The sequence below is a fragment of the Tenrec ecaudatus genome, chromosome 1, assembly GCF_050624435.1.
Source record: "Tenrec ecaudatus isolate mTenEca1 chromosome 1, mTenEca1.hap1, whole genome shotgun sequence".
Lineage (NCBI taxonomy): Eukaryota > Metazoa > Chordata > Mammalia > Afrosoricida > Tenrecidae > Tenrec > Tenrec ecaudatus.
This window is the reverse complement of record NC_134530.1, coordinates 75367841-75384304: the sequence shown is the minus strand read 5'-3', so window position 1 is coordinate 75384304 and position 16464 is coordinate 75367841. Positions and strand designations below refer to the sequence as shown.

At 42.2% G+C, this 16464-nt stretch overlaps 1 protein-coding gene and 1 non-coding gene across 3 annotated transcripts in view; one reads left to right on the top strand and one right to left on the bottom strand.

The window, feature by feature from the left end:
• ELAVL4 (ELAV like RNA binding protein 4) overlaps nucleotides 1–16464 on the bottom strand; it is a 106811-nt gene that overhangs the window by 75519 nt on the left and 14828 nt on the right. The gene's annotated exons all lie outside the window — the stretch shown is intronic.
• On the top strand, nucleotides 14335–14467 carry LOC142438380 (small nucleolar RNA SNORA66). The gene has a single exon (XR_012782761.1). It is a non-coding gene; the product is annotated as a small nucleolar RNA SNORA66 (small nucleolar RNA).

The window sequence follows — 16464 nt, the reverse complement described above, 5'->3', positions numbered from 1 at the left end:
TACAATTTCATGGGCAAGCTCAGGCTTCCTGCAAAAACATTAGCTCTAATAAAAAACATCAGCTGGAACACAATTTCTTTCCCATTTGACTTCTGATCCTTTCTGAACCCTGGATGCTTAATGTGGACAAAACAACAAAATGCCTCACAAGCTGCTGGCACTTGATGGGATGGGAACCTGTTGTGATGGCAAATATGTTATCTTTCCCCCCCATTAAAAGAACAGCCAATGAACCATTTTAAAACCTGCCCACGGACTGATGAAGTCAACTCATCCTCTGATTAAATGCATAAACAATAGTCAGTGACACAACCCATGTAAACATAAGTATTGTTGATTTATACAACGGTTGGCCAGTGATTGAGGGTCAAAAAACACATGGAGATTTAGCTATACAAAGAAATGTGCCCCTCTACATGTATATTGTGATCTAAAGAATTAGATCACATCTCTAGATTTAAGCTCTTTCACAGAGATTAAATTAATTCCAGTTACATAGTTTATTTTGAAAATAAATACTTGTTTTCTTACGCAGCTGGTGGAGAATTGAGGAGGATGAAAGGGAGTAGAGAGAACTAGAATCTAGAAAGATCTGTGTGCAGCAGCCTTCTCTTTGTTAAAAGGACTCATATAATGCTAACAGCTTTTACAACTACGCAATTCAAAGGAAGAGACTGTGGATATTCTGAAGGTAAAGAGACTGAGTGAATTAAAATGGTTTCCAGCATTTCAATATATACAAATAGGCAATGGTAAATAATATGCATGGACAATTCACACAGCTTCATCATTTTTTATGTAGGGATAAGTCAAAAAGTATTGCTAAAAATCTTGACAACCTTTTATATAAAAATATCAAAACGTGAAGCTATTGTTGCATGACATATCCTTCATATAAGTTCTAAATACCTCTGAAGGTAGTGTTGCCATCACTCCAATCCTTCGTCGAAAAATTCTGCACTAAAGGAGTTTGGGGAATTCTGAGGGCATTCATTTAAAATGTTCTCTGAACTTTGGGAACAAAAAGAAACCTCAAGGGGCAAGATCAGGGCTGGAGGGTGGGTTGGGTAGTTTCCCAATGTAAGTCTTGTAGGACAGCCCTTGCAGCTCTTAAAGAAAGAGCAGGTGTATTGTGATGGGCAAAAAATTCCTTAGAACAATTTTCCTGGCTTTTTTATTACCAATGCAGTTTTCCATATTCTTAAAGCTTCTTAATAAATTCCAGTGATTATACTCTAAGAAAACCTATCCAGATTACACCTGGGAAAACCCCCCCAATAGTCATTGTGACCTTCTGAGCTGAGCTGAACCTCCCTGCCTTAAATCGAACTTCCCCGGCAGATGTCTTTGGAATACAGTTTCCAATGACCTTTAATTTTAAAGGGACCCCCCCACCCCCTGACTAGCCATCCTAAGATGCTCACCATCTAAATTCTAAACACTTCTGAAGGCGGTGTTTCTCTGATCCCAGAGACATGTTTAAATACTGGAGAAAATATACATTAGAATAAACCCTTGTGTACCATAATCCTAGAAGTAATACTTTTGGACTCACACTGGTATCTACGTGTTCGTTAGTGAAAGGATTCTAAATGCCATTCTGAGAAGGCAGTTTTAAATAGGAAGAATAATTGTTCACACTTTAAATGCTGTTGATGTCCCCCAACCTTGATTCCTCATTCTCTCTTTTCTTCTTTCTTCATGTCATCCTCCGCCCCACTTCCTATCTCCCTCCCGTCCCTCCTTCCAGAAGGGAATGCTTGTGACAGAGTTTCATGGTATGTACCTTGAAGCTGCTACAATTATGTTTAAAATGAGTGTTTAGAAAATGAGAAAGTGTGTATGATCAGTGTAGAAAACAGGTGAAAAAATGGATTATCTCAGTGATATAAATCTAACTAGAGCAGGAGGGAAAAACCAAAATGCTCGCAACGGATGTAGGGTGATGGGTGATTATTACACTCGTCCACATTTATTTATTTTAACCATAAGAAGAGAGGCCTTTCATAATCTGAATAGAAGATATTTATTTACTTCAAACCAGTTTGGAGCCACAGTATTAAAAATGATTCCATCCTTCCCCAGAGCTCCTTGGCAGGACCTGACCTTGGCCACACTCGGCTTCTTCCTATGTTACAGGACACATGGGAGCCCAAAAGAATAAAAATCACCTTTCCCTGGTTCCATCTCCCCTCCACCTAAATCACCGTGCATTAGCAAGGTTACCATCCCAGTCTGCCATGTCACCTGCCGGCAACCTTCATGAGGACAGCAAGGAGAGAAGATGATTTATAAGAAAACCATTCCCTGGATCAGGAAGTGAAAAGTACTGATCCGTTTTAAAAGCTCCTGCTGACAAACTCTGATATTATGAACATTCTGCACTTGGACAAAAGCTCCCACTTTTCTTAATTACATGGTCTGAGCAGAAGCCTGCTTTCAGGATTTGCCCAATCACACAACAGCCATTTATTTCCCCAACTGCAGCTGCCAAAATTCCCCTGATCTCTCTTCTGTGCTCCATCTTCAAGGACATCTTGTGAATGTGTGACACTGTCAAGCAGCCTTCCACGCTGCGTTTTAAAGCTTCTCGCTCCCACGTACAGAGATCCTCCTAATCCACATTTATTAAAAAATCTCATGAACAAGCCGCAAAGTGGAGGGGAAAAATGAAAATCACAAATACCAATTGCCTGAATATTTCTGTCTGCTTTGAGGCAAATGCTTTAGTATGGCTGTGACCCTGATATTCTCTGTCCTCTGTGTGGTGGATTTGCTTTTGTTTTGTGGTCACTGAGTGTTGTAATTAATTGGGGAGTCTCTTTGTAACACTGCTGGGAAAACATCCAGGTCCCCCAACCTCTGCCTCTGCAAGACCATGGGACCCCAATACAAACTTTTTCTTTTAAAACATGGATCTTATCTCTGAACATTTTCCACCACTTAATTCTAAAACATTTTCTTATCTTATTTATTAATTGATGGAACTTTGATATTTTCTTAAACAGAGATTAAATAAATTCAAATTTCTGACACAATCTTTTGCCCTTTTCAAAACATGCTTTTTAAATTTCACTAATTCACAGTAATTGGGCAAAACACTGGGACTATTTTGGTGTTTTTTTTTTCTTTTTTAAAAGTTGTTTTAAATATATGCATAACCCAGCAAGCCAACATTTTCACTCGTATAACTAAGTGTTGTACAATTCAATTCCATCAATTGTGTTGTGCAACCATCACCAATATCTATTGCCAAATTTCCACCACCATAAACAGATAAAAGACAAATAAGACTTAAAAACATGATGTAAAGGTTCAAAACTATTGCCTTTATATTGTAATTCAAACTGCATAATATAATCCTCAGATAAAGTACTTCTGGGCTAATGTTAATTTTAAGAATAAACTGGGATGTAACACATGCATATGCTAAGGTATTTGTAAAGAGTTTCTATTCCATGAGGAGGGCACAAGGCCCTTTGAAACGACCTTGTAAGTTTGCTTGGCAAGCTCTTCTAATTATCGATATATTGTTTCAGCCCAGAAATTTATCCTTAAGAAAACTAAAGGCAAGCAAATATTCAAAATTTGAGTTCTGGAAATATTTTAAGGAAGTGACCAGCCACAATGAAAAAACAGAATACTTCAAACAGCAACCCCATCTTCTAACTGAAGCTAGATTTTAAAAAGGAGAAAAGCAAAGCAAAGGAGGAAAAGATAAGTTCTGTCACACGAATGACTGTCTATGGTAGCCCAGAGAGCAGTATGCTGAGGGGTGGGAGGCTGTGATGTGAAGGAGAGGAGGGGTACAGCCTGCCAGGAATGAAATAATAGATAAATGCGTAACTACCAGCTAATGCCATAAATGTAATAATAATGTCAAAGTTCCTACCTGCCCAGATCATGGCAAAGGCTCTTTACGTGGAGATCCTGTTTATAACGCTGATTAGAAAGTGCTTTTGGTTATACTGGAAAATACTTAATTCAAATACTTATTGAGTCCTCGCACTATTAGGGAAAAAACAAAACAAAACACCATTACCGCTTGCTGTGCAGCAGGCTCTGACTCATGACGACCTCACGTGAGTTGGAGCAAAACTGGGCTCCACAGGACTTTCAATGATTGATTTTTCATAAATAGATCGCCAGGCCTTTCTCCCAAGGTGCACTGGAATGACTGGAACCTCTGAGCTAACAGCGGAGTGGATTAACCATCTCACATCACCCAGAGACACCACTACTCATGATGTTATTGTTAAGTGTTGTCAAGTGGGTTCCGACTATTAGCAATCCTACGGACAACGAAAGGAACAATCACCAGCTCTGCTCCATCCTCACAACTGGTCTGTGTTTGAGGCCATAGTTGCAGCCACTGTGTCCATCTACCTTCTTAAGGGCACTTCCTCTTGTTGGCTGCCTCTCCACTTTACCAAGCATGACGTTCTTTGTTAGGGATCAGTCTCTCTTGATAACATGTCCAAAGTACATGAGAGACAAATCTCGCCATCCTTACCCCTAAGGAGCATTCTGGTTGTACTTTTTCCAAGACAGATCTGTTTGTTTTTTTGGCAGTCCGTGGTATTTTCCATATTTTTTGCCAACAGCATAGTTAAAAGTCATCCGTTTTTCTTTAGCCTTCCTTATTTAACATCCAACTTTCACATGCAAGGGCGGTGATTGAGAATACCATGGAGAGAGTAGCAAACAGTAAGCACACAATGCCTGGTGATGTAGGCCTCCATGTACAGTGCGCACGTACTTCTCCTACATGTTTACGAAGTGGGTATTCTTGTCCCGACCCTTCCTTCTTCCTGGGAGTAGATGGAGGCTGGATGAAGTCAAGAGAGCTTACGTTTGATGGAGAACTCAGGGGTCTGACTGTGTCTACTGCTATTCAGCTAGAACTTGGACTTGAACGGTCATCTGAAACCAAAATCTGTGTCCTTTCCTCAACTCTCAAGAGTCCTATCACTATAAAATAAACCCAGTCATTTTAAAGCAAGTTACTGATGGAAACAAAGCTAAACCTTTCCAGGCTGTGTATCTGTTGTCTATTACTTGGTCAGCAGTGCCAAATAAATGGATGTTATGGGAAGGATCTGAATAAAAATTAAAACCAGCGCCAACCTTGACCTTGGGTTAAAGCCACTTAGATCTATCGCTGAGCTGCAATGTAAGTTTACTCATCTGAAAAATGAAAACAATTCCATCTGCCTCGGAGGGTCGTTGTGAGGATTGAAAACAGCAAATTTAGGACATCTGGCTCAGAGCACGGCACACAGTACGTGCTCCAGGCATGCTCATTCCCCTGGTCTAAAATGGAACGCTTTAAAACTATGTGCCCATTAAAATGTGCTGCAGGTGGCCAAGTTGATTATTCTATGAGCTGATAAGACTGATCCCTGGAATTTAATTTCTGCAATGGAGAAGAACACGTTAAAGCATGGCTACTCCTCATCTATGCCAATAGCTATTCTCGTCACCTTCAACACGCATTCACTAGTAACTTCTCAAAACAACGGCAGGCAGGAAAACACATGGCAAAGGGAAGGGCTAAGTGAACGCTCAAAATGAAAAAAAGAAAGTTCCATTTTGACACATATAAACACAGTTTCTGACACGCCTGGCTCTTTCAAAAAACCCTGCACTGGGAATGGGTTAAAGTTAGGCACTTGAAATTTAATAAGCGTGGCGGTTACGGTCTCTTACTCCATTTAGGGAGAACCCCGATGTCTGCATGGGAAATTTCTGGAACTGGCCAGTGTGTTCTGTATGCTGAGAAAACACCACAGCCAGTTCCCATTGAGTGGGTTCCAACCCCTAGCAGCCTCTCTGCGTCAGCATCTCACTGTGCGCCCAGGGTTTCCAATGAATGCTTTGCCCAAGTTGATCACCGGGTCTTGCTTTTGAGGCGCCTCTGGGTGAATCAAAGCTGCAAGCTTTCAACGAACAGCTCTTAGTCCCAAACAGGGACTCCTGTACACTGGGGGCTGAGGGCATTTCTGACTTTCCAGATGGATCTGTCAGGAAGAGCAAGGGTTGTTCTTGGTCTACCTTCTACCATTCGCACTGCTCCTCTCCTGTGAAAGAGCTCTGGGGGTGCAGCGATCAAGTGCTCATCTGTCAACTGAAAGGCTGGGGACAGAACTCATCAGACACTCTTAGGGAGAATGTATAGAAAAATATTTACAGCCTTGGAAACTGGATGGGTCAGTTCTACTCTGTCCAACAGGGTGACCATGAGTCAGAATGGACTTGCCAGTATGGGTTTGGCTTGGGTTCCTTCCTGTGAATCATAGGGAGCAGCTACATCAATGGAATGAGCTTCAAAATAATTTTCCAGGGAGAAAGGTGTGGTGGGAGGGCAGAGGTAAGAGAGCACGTGTCAACCTGTGATGGAAACGAGATTCGCTCTTATCTCGCCACTGGCAAGAACTCATTAGACAACATGCTAGACCCAAGGGGTTTGGGAGAACAGTCACACCAACTACTCTATTTAGTCTGTAAGAAGACCCCGAGAGACGGGTGGATTTCCCCCTCCTTTACACTGGGATTTTACAGATTCAAAAACAAAGAAGTAAAGGAGCAAACGGGCATAACGTGAGTAGCCTGTGTTGACGTGGTGCAGAGCTGGAATCTGACTCACTTCCATTGGCCTGGGGAGGCCTCCTTTCTCTGCCAAGGTCACACACGGCCTTTCCCAATCCCCTAGTCAGAGCTCCCACCTCAGCCTGTGTACACACTTCCATCATGGATATCTGTTACACAGCACTGGAGCTCTCCAGCTTCCTGTCTGACTCTGTCATTGGCCTGTGTGCTCCTTGAAGACAGGGTTGTTTGGCTCATGCATAACCCCAGGCTCTGGCTTCTGTTGGTAGAATCAACAACTGCGTGGCTGACTCTCTACGACCTATCTGCTTTCCTTCACCATTCTGCTTTCACATCAACTCTCCCTCACCTCGCTCTCCTCTTCAAACTCCATTAAAAATAGGAGCATTTTCATCTTCTAAAGCCCATCTGTTTCCCTCATCATATCCCTCAGTTTCTTCCATCTGCCCCTTAAAACATATTATTAAGGTGAAGGGTCTTCCTTTTTTTTTTATAAGGCCACCTTCCTGGCTTCACCCACACATTCCTTTGACCTCAAATCTCCTCTGTTTTAGCCCTAAGTTCACATTGGGTCTCGCTATGGCTGAAGTCCTACGGACCTTTAGGTCAAGCGGTCTACGCATCATTTCCTTCTGCGAGAGTTTCTGTGAGCCAAAGGCATGCCTGCCAAAGCTAATGTAAGCGCTTCATGTTTTGCTGCAGTTAACTCTTAGACTTGGGTGAGCCTGAGATGCTATTATCACTCTTAAACAAATGAATAAGTACATGATCATATAATTATTTACACATCCATCCAATTCAAATCAATGCAAACATTTACTAAGTACCGACTGTACAGCATAATAGCTAAAAAGACAGGCATTAGAGTTTGACTGACCAGGTTGGAATCCTGGCTCAGCTGCCACTTTGGACAAGGTACTTAACTTCTCTGGGTCTTACTTTTCGCAAATGTAAATGGGGCATATCATTAGGGTAATGCTGATGGGGTTCTTCTTTTTAAATACTTTTATTGGGGGCACTTACATCTCTTATCACAATTCATTATGTCAAGCACATTTGTACATATGTTCGAATCATCATTTTCAAAGCATTTTCTTTCTACTTGAGCCCTTGATATCAGCTCCTCATTCTTCCCTTTCCCTCCCCACCCTCACTCATGAACTCTTGATAAGTTATAGATTATTATTTTCATATGTTACATTGCCCTCTGTCACCCTTCACCCACTTTTCTGTTGTTCCTCCCCCCTGGGAGGGGGTTATATGTTGATCCCTGTGATCAATTCCCCATTTCTCCCCCCACCTTCCCCTTAAACTCCTGGTATCTCTATTCTCATTGTTGGTCCTGAGGGGTTTATGGATCCTGGATTCCCTGTGTTGTGGGCTCTAATCTGTAGCAGTGTACCTATTCTGGTCTAGTCTGATTTGTAAGGTAGAATTGAGGTCATGATAATGTGGGGGAAGAAGCATTAAAGCACTAGAGGAAAGTCCTGTGTTTCATTGGTGTTATACTGCACCGTGATTGGCTTGTCTCTTCCTTGTGACCCTTCTGTAAGGGGATGTCCAATTGGTTGACGGGGTTCTTATTGTGATTGTTGTTTGATGCCACTCTGAATGATCCCGTGTAACAGTAGCACTGCCCCATAGGTTTTCCAGGCTGTACTTTCTCCACAGGCGCAGGTAGCTAGACCTTTCTTGGGCACAGCTGCATGTTGGAACAGTCAATCTTTTGGTTAGCTGCAGAGCATGTATGTAACTTATGCCACTAGGGCTTCATAGAGTGTGGTAAAGTCAAGTAAGTGTATCATTACTGTTAGATTACTGAGTTTGGGACCAATTGGTCCCTGCCCATAGGAATTCAGTCTTGAGGAGGAAGTTAGACAAACATGTGAACAAAGTCCCAAAATGCACTGAAGTAAGTGCCATAATCTACTGCCTCTTGCAGGGTGGCCTTTTCATGTCTTTGCATATACAGTAAACCCCATACTTGACCACAGTAAACCCCGTACTTGACTGCATTGCACTCGACATGATCAGATTTTCACTTGAAATGTGGGGAAATTTGCATCTAAGCTCAAATAAAACATTTGAATCTGACCCGACACAGGTGATTTTTGTAAACAAAAGCAGTTCATATTGTGGTCACTTGTGTTAGTTGGCGTTATTAGTATACGTTGTTTAAACATTTTGTGGCTGTGTTCCAAGCATTTTGCTATAATTTTCTTAGTCTTTGTGGCTTTTTGTACTGTTTTTAGATAAACAAACATGGGTCCTAAGAAAGAATCATCATGATAAGGAACTGGTTAATTGTGTTATTGATATTGTTGATAATAATTTAGTAAACCCTTTTAGAGAACAGTTAAGGAAATGTCAACAGCAGACCACATTAGACAGATTTTTTTTTTAAAGAGAAAGCTAGCCAGATCCTAGTGAAAAAAAGCAAGGGGAAAAATGGCAAAGCAGCTACCAGTTGATTTTATGGAAGGGGATTTTCCTTCCAAACAATGACTCTCCCTCCAAGCCTCCTCTCCACATCCGTGCCCACAGATCCAGATCCTCATCAGTCTCAAGGCATGGGTCATATTGTAGTTGTTAAAAAAATTAAAAATGTTGTGTTTCTTATTTAAATTATATTATTAAACTCTGAGCTTATTTACTTTGAAATTTCTGTATAAAGTTTTGTATAAAATGGCAAGGTTAGGGTAAAAACTTGGTGGTCAAGAATGCATTAATCCGTTTTCAGTTATTTCTTATGTAAGATGACCAGATTTTAACATTGGTAAAAAGTGGGACACCAGCGGGACACCATTAATAAAACTCATATCCTGGTGAAATAGCCACATAGCAGCCGAAAATCGTATACCTTAGCTTGTGCATTCTTTCCAAAAATTGGGATTTTTAAAAAAACGCCACGGGACAAATTGTTAAAAATCGGGACGCCTGGTCACCTTATTCTTATGGGAAAAATCGCTTCGGAACTCCACAGCATGGCGTCTCGATGCTCCTTCTAGAACGGGTTACCGCCGAGGTCTGGGGTTCTACTGTACCACATCCATGCTGCAAAGCTCCCCACCACCATCAGAACAATCCTACAAGCTCACAAGACCAGGGTCTGCCTCCCTGACCTACAGAGTGGGGGGAAGCGTTTCCGCCCTCCCCACCTTCATCCAGTCACCACCAGCCTGCCTGTCTCTCTGCTGACTGGGAGCTCCTTCAAAACAAGGCCAGGATTCTGGGTTGCCTTTTTGCCTCCAGCATGCAGTGCATGGAAGGCATTCAATCCATGGCTGCTGGATGGATTAGTGATCAGGTGAATTAGCGGCAGGTGCGGGGGCGCCTGGAGAATTTGAAGGGCGGGCCTATTGGAGGAACCTTTTTTCCCACTCACCAGGCTCTGCAGGTTGCTGAGAAAACCGCGGGAAGAACGTGTGACTCGGCACTTTCAAATCCTTCCTTTCGCCTGTTTTTCTCTGCCTGCTCTAATTATTTTAGATGCGCGCTGGTATCAAGAGCAAAACGAATGTGAACCAGTGGCCAGCGAGGTCACATGCACCCTGGAAACACCGCAACACTAACACGCCACCGGCCACAAAAGGGGCGCTGCCAAACGCTCAGAAATGCGCGTGTCTGCTCTTCAAAGTGTGTGATGAGAGTATTTTAAAAACTGATTTTAAATCTGAACATGGCTAATGAAAAGAAAGGTTTTTTGGGGGGATGAGAATAAATAAAGCATTTTTTTTCTCCCTCTTTCTCTCTGCCTTTAAGGTTTTAATGTAATTTTATGGGGGAAATATATTTAACGTAGAAGGACCATTGGTAGCACAATGGTTAAGTACTCACTGCTAACCAATAACTTAGCAGTTATTGGCTCAAATCCCCCCACAGTAGCTCCATGGGAGAATGACCTGTGGAAGTGCTTATATAGAGAGTACAGCCAAGACAACCTTATGGGGGAAGCTCAACTCTGTCACATGGGGTCACTGTGGGTCGAAATCCACTCGACAGCACCCAACAACCGCAAAATACACAATGGAGGAAGTAAAAACACCTAAAACTGTCTATTTACAGTGGAGCATCAAGTAAGGCTTGTTTACAACTCCAATTAGTACAGGAGTTCTTGCTGGAAGACTTTTGACTTATGAAAATAATTATATCATATAGTGTCCCTCAGGTTAAAAATGAAATACTTTTAAATTTATAATCTGAAAGGAGCAGATTCTGAACTTGAAGCCAGGATCCACAAGATATGTTTGTGTGTTCGGTTTTCAAATTAGCTGTTCTTCTTTTTGAAGGTTAGACAGTGGAAAGTAGCTTTCATAGTTCAGTCTAAAACTTCTCTTCCTATAAGCCCCACAATAAATGACTAAAATCCAAAATTGTAGGGTGACTGAGCTATTTTTTAAAAAAAATCTACTTTAACAGATGCCTTCTATGTCATAAAGTATACCAGCCCCAAACCCAGCTTTTACAATGCAATCTCGCTCCTCTCAACAAGCCCGTGAGGAAGGTCTGACTAGTCCGCATTAGAGGTTACGGAACTGAGGCTGAGACAAGTCAATGACTTTATGATGACCACACCACATATCAGAGGGGAAGAAAACCCTCTGATTCCTCGGAGTCCTATGTCTGTGCTCATAACCACTAAAATCCTCCTGGAAATGAAGACTGGCATTACAATGCCAGTACTACCCAACCTCCGATTTTAGGCTCCCACAGATTGCCATTAGGAGATTCTGTAGCCTTGCTTATGCCAAAAAATGCTCTGCACCCTCAAATCCCTTTTGGGATATTTACCCCATTTTTCACAGCCTCATGTAAAGGGAGATAGTGGTACCTATCTCTTATAGATTAAGGATCCCAGGTCTAGTTCTCTATGGTGGGAGTTCCTGAGACCCAGAACAATTCAACCCAATAGTTGAATTTCCTGCTATTCTAGGGATGACTACTCCATCCTAACAGCTAGCAGCTGAATATGAAACGCACTCCCAGGACAAGGGGCTGACTGTTTGAGGTTGCCAAGCAGAAGCAAGATATTGGCTGAATCCCTGTAGCCTCACGGCATGACCACGAACAAGTACTTGTTAGCGTCACTCTCCAATCCACGATTTCCACAGACTGGAAAAACAGCACCTTTCATTGAGTGAAATGGTAAGATAGCACAAGTATGTAATAGCTACTTATTTACGTACTCTGTTGTCTGTCTGCCCACGCTAGAACGAAAGTTTCATGAAGGGAGGGCCTGTCTTAGCGGTCACTGCATCCCCAGCACCTAGAATAGTACCTGATCCATGGCCGGCACTCGCCAAATATTTAAAGAATGGGATACAAATAGAGATCGTATGGTAGCATCACTGATGATGATGATCACTTCATATGCCAAGCACTATTTTTAAATGCTTCATTTATAATAGTCCATCCCAATCCTCACAACAACCCTCCTTTACTGAGCAAATCAAGACATAGGAAGGGTTAAGTAATTTGCCCAAGATCGCACACGATCTTCCCTTAGGCCATCTGCACTCAAATTTCCCATTAATAACCACTAACGAGGCTTCATGCCTCTCGTTTGCCTACCTTTTTCGGGTGGGGGATCAACATGGCTTTTGGACTCAAACAGAGAAGGTAGGCTTTGAATCACAAATCTGACATTTATTAGCCAGGCGACCTTTGCAAATTACTTACATGATATGGCAATCTTTCTTCAAGATGGGAATAAAACCCACCTGTTTCCTTGGGTGCTTGGGAGGAACGATGAAGAGATAACCTAAGGACAATTCTTTTTGCAAAGCCTGACACACACACCACGGAACCCACAGCCCTCAAGTTACTCCCAACTCAAAGCAGTCCTCTAGGACCGAGTCGAATTGCCGGTAAATTTCCCGATGCTTTAAATCACTGCACAAACAGACTGGCACCTCTCTCTCACACAGAATGGCCGGTGGGTTAAAACTGTTGATCTATTGATTAGCAGCTCCGCGTTGAACCACTGTGCAACCAGGGCTTCAACATAAAGGGTCCCCGTTTCTGTGATGCATCATTGTTAATTGTGTGGTACAGAGAGCAAGTGACATCAAGAAGTTGAGAAGAAAGACTTACTGAGGCATTACAGGTGAGTCACAGTGATCAGTAAAAAGTTCCAAGTAAACAGCCGACATTCTCAAGATCTTTCGCTCTAAGTTATAAACTGTGTTTCATGAGTAATTCCACCCACATCTATCAAGTGAATTCCACTGAGTAGCAAACCTCCGGGTTAGGAGGAGGACTGGTGCTTGGGTTTCTGAGATTGTAAAATTTTATGGGAGCCAACAGTCTCATCTTTGTCCCATCAAGTGGCTGGTTTGAACTGACCTTGTGGTTAGAATTCCAACGTGTAACCCACCACACTGCCAGAGTTCGTGATGAACAATAATGGTGCCATAGTGTTTATGACAGAGGAGCTTTGGATTCACAGGCTAGACATTAACAGGACATATGACAGGAGCCCATTTTAGGACAATCTAGCATCAATGACTTAAAAATTAGCAATTACTAGGTACCACACACAGAGCTAAATCAGAGCCAGATTATTGAGAGGTGGTGAAACAGGGACAAATCAACAATTGATTATATGGTGTGGATTAGACCACATCAACAAGTGATTACACTAGCAATGGAAGAAGGCTGGCAGGGAAGGCTGGCAGGGCCCAATCAGCTTGTGAAGCCAGGGCAGGCTTCCTGGATGAGTCAGGCCTCCTGTCTGTCTCAAAAGCTAAGTGAAAACAAGCAAAAGGGTGTTGCATGTGAAGGAACCTGCTTAGGCAAAAGTATAGAACAGCCCAGTGCAGTTCCAGGGGGCGTGCATTAATGGAAGGTCGAGACAGCAAGGCCCCGGGGAGGATGGAGAGGTGGCAGGGGCCTGCTGTGGAGGGTCTCCTGGGCCTTGGGGTGTTGGCTGGGTTTGGCCATGAGCCACAAATCAATTAAATAGCCTTGTCTGAGATCTCATCTCGACTGTGTGCCTGTAGCAGTACACCGGTTCCCCGGGAAATACAAACAGGAAAGCACTGAGAGAGAAAAAGAATACATTATTTTTTTAGGCTTGCTGCTGAATTTTCTTAGGGGCCCCCTTTGTTATCCACCCCCCCCAAATAGATCATCGGCATTTTTAGTACTGGTATAGTCTAACCCACCTCATGATACGTCACCCTTTTGTGCTCTAAAGTCACTTTAAATTCCATTCAGCAAATATTACGTTCTCTTCCTCAGAACAACTTGATAGATATTAGTTGAACTGGGCTGAATCCAGTGCACAACTACTATTAAGTTCATACTGTGTCAGCAGGCGAGGCTGAGGCCCAGGGGTGGGAGAGGGCAAAAAACATGAGTATTGCAGTACCTATGACCTCAATAAAGTTAAGATCCTGGTCATGGAGCTAAAATAGGCACACCTAAAGCAGATGGTAGGAGGTTGTGTCCTTTCAGGTCAGAAGAAACCCGAGTCTACTCATGGCACGTTCAGTAGACTCTCAGCTTCTTGAAGGCAGGGGCTGCACTCTTTGACCACTAAATCCTCAGAGATAAAAAAAATACAGTAAGCACTCAGTAGTGCCATATTTAATCTTCCTAATAACATGAACGGGCATTATCATTTTATGAATATGGGAAACTGAGGTGCAGAGTGATAAAGTGACTGGCTTGAGGTTATAATTGCAAGTAAGTGGGATAAGAAATATACGAAGATAACAATCATTGCAGACTCGATCACCAGGTCTGCATGGTGCTGCAGAAGCAAGGGCAACCAGGTCTGCTAAAGTCACTGTGGGGACAGTAATGGTTTAGCCTCAGGGACTACTGAGGTGGCCCATTCTTTCCTACTACAGTACCAAAAAAAAAAGGTAACAATCATAATACTAGTGATGTTTCTTTTTCCAGTGTAAGGAAGCCCACTCTCCATTTACCACTTTCTAAATGTCTGTCACAGGACCCTCTCTTCATACTAAGACGGAAAAGGTTCTCGCTGACTGAATGAAAGCTGAAGTTTACAATCTGAGTTCTTGAGCTTTTTTTTTTTAAGATATGACAAAATAATAATTTATAAATTATCAAAGGTTCATGATGGAGGGGGGAGGGGGGAGAGGGGAGGGAGGGGGAAAAATGAGAAGCTGATGCTAGGAGCTTAAGTGGAGAGCAAATGTTTTGAGAATGATGAGGGCAAGGAATGTACAAATATGCTTTACACAATTGATGTTTGTCTGGATTATGATAAGAGTTGTAGAGCCCCCCAAAAATGATTAAAAAATGATTACTAATACCAACCACTGACATTTTCTTTCTTATTTCATTCCATAGTATCAGTTTATCAGTTCATTTATTTATTTTTAGCACCAGTCAAGATTCAGTCAGAATAATTGTAAGCGAAACTAGAATCCAGTATTTTACTTTTTAAAATGGGTAGTTTGTTGGCATTTTAATATTGCAATCCCGTGTATTAGAGTGCATCAAGGATATCATTCAACTGATATTCCTATCAAGCCATGATATTGTATTAGCTTGCTTTCTTTTAAAAAAATCATTTTATTGGTATTATAATAATCCATTAATCTATTATACCAAGCAAACTTGTACATACTTTGCCATCACCATTTTCAAAACAGTATCTTTCTACTTGAGCCCTTATTATCATCTCTTTTCCATCCCTCCCACCTTTGATAAATTATATATATATATATATTTATATCGTACACAGTCCTTTGTGTCCCTTCACCCATGTTTCTGTTATTCATCCCCCTCAGGGGGACAGGGGTTATACATGCATCATTGCTACTGGTTCACCCTTTCTCCCGCCCCCCTTCCCGTCATGTTAACGCTATTCCCATTACTGTTTCTGAGGGTCTAGTACTGAAGAGAAGCTCTAAAAAGTTATGTGACCTGAGTTAAATAAGCTCCCATAAATTCATAACATACCCAAGACTTACAAAGCTTCTACCTCTGTAATTCAGTCCTCAAACAAACACCCACATTAGGAAAAATAAATTCAATTCAATAAACATTCATTGAGTACCTACTCTGTGCGAGATAAGAAAGCATTTGACATCCTCTCTGCCCTCCAAGGCCCAGAGATTACCAGGGGAGAAAGGTATGTCTTGTTAGAAGCACTTGAAGTCTGAAGCAAGTACTTTTCTTTACTAAAATAAATAAGCTTATCTCCCACCCATAGATCCTCTCCTACCACACCTTAGTCCACAAAATGAGCACTAGCTCCTGATGGTTTGAGAGTGCTACACTCTCCTCTATTGGCACACTTCTGCTGGACCGGAAGAAAGCTGCTGAGTTACAGCCTACTGCTTTGTGGTCATGTAACCCTGAAAGCAGTCTGTAATGTGACTTCACCAATGAGCCTCCCCATCCTCACATCACATTCTGACCAGAGGAGTGCTGTCATGCTGATTCCCACTAAATAACCAACAGTTATTTTAGGCATGCCCGACTTGAGCCATGCTAATTTCAATGGTCTCATATGCGTGTGAAAGCTCAACAATGAATGAGGAAGATCAAAGATGAATTTTTGCCTGCAAATTGTGGTGGTGAAGAATACTGAATATACCACAGGATGCTGGAAGAATGAACAAATCTGTCTTGGGAGAAGTCCAGCCAGAATGCCCCTGCTATCAGGAGAGCCCAGTCCCTGGAGAAGGACATGATGCTTGGTAAAGTTGAGGGGCAGCGAGAAAGAAGAAGACCATTAACTAGATGGATGAACACAATGGCTCACACAACATGGCCAAAGGTAGGAGTGACGCGGGCCTGGGCAGTGTTTCATTCTGCTGTACATGACGCCACTGTGAATCAGAAGTGACTCGAGATGGCACCTCCCAACAA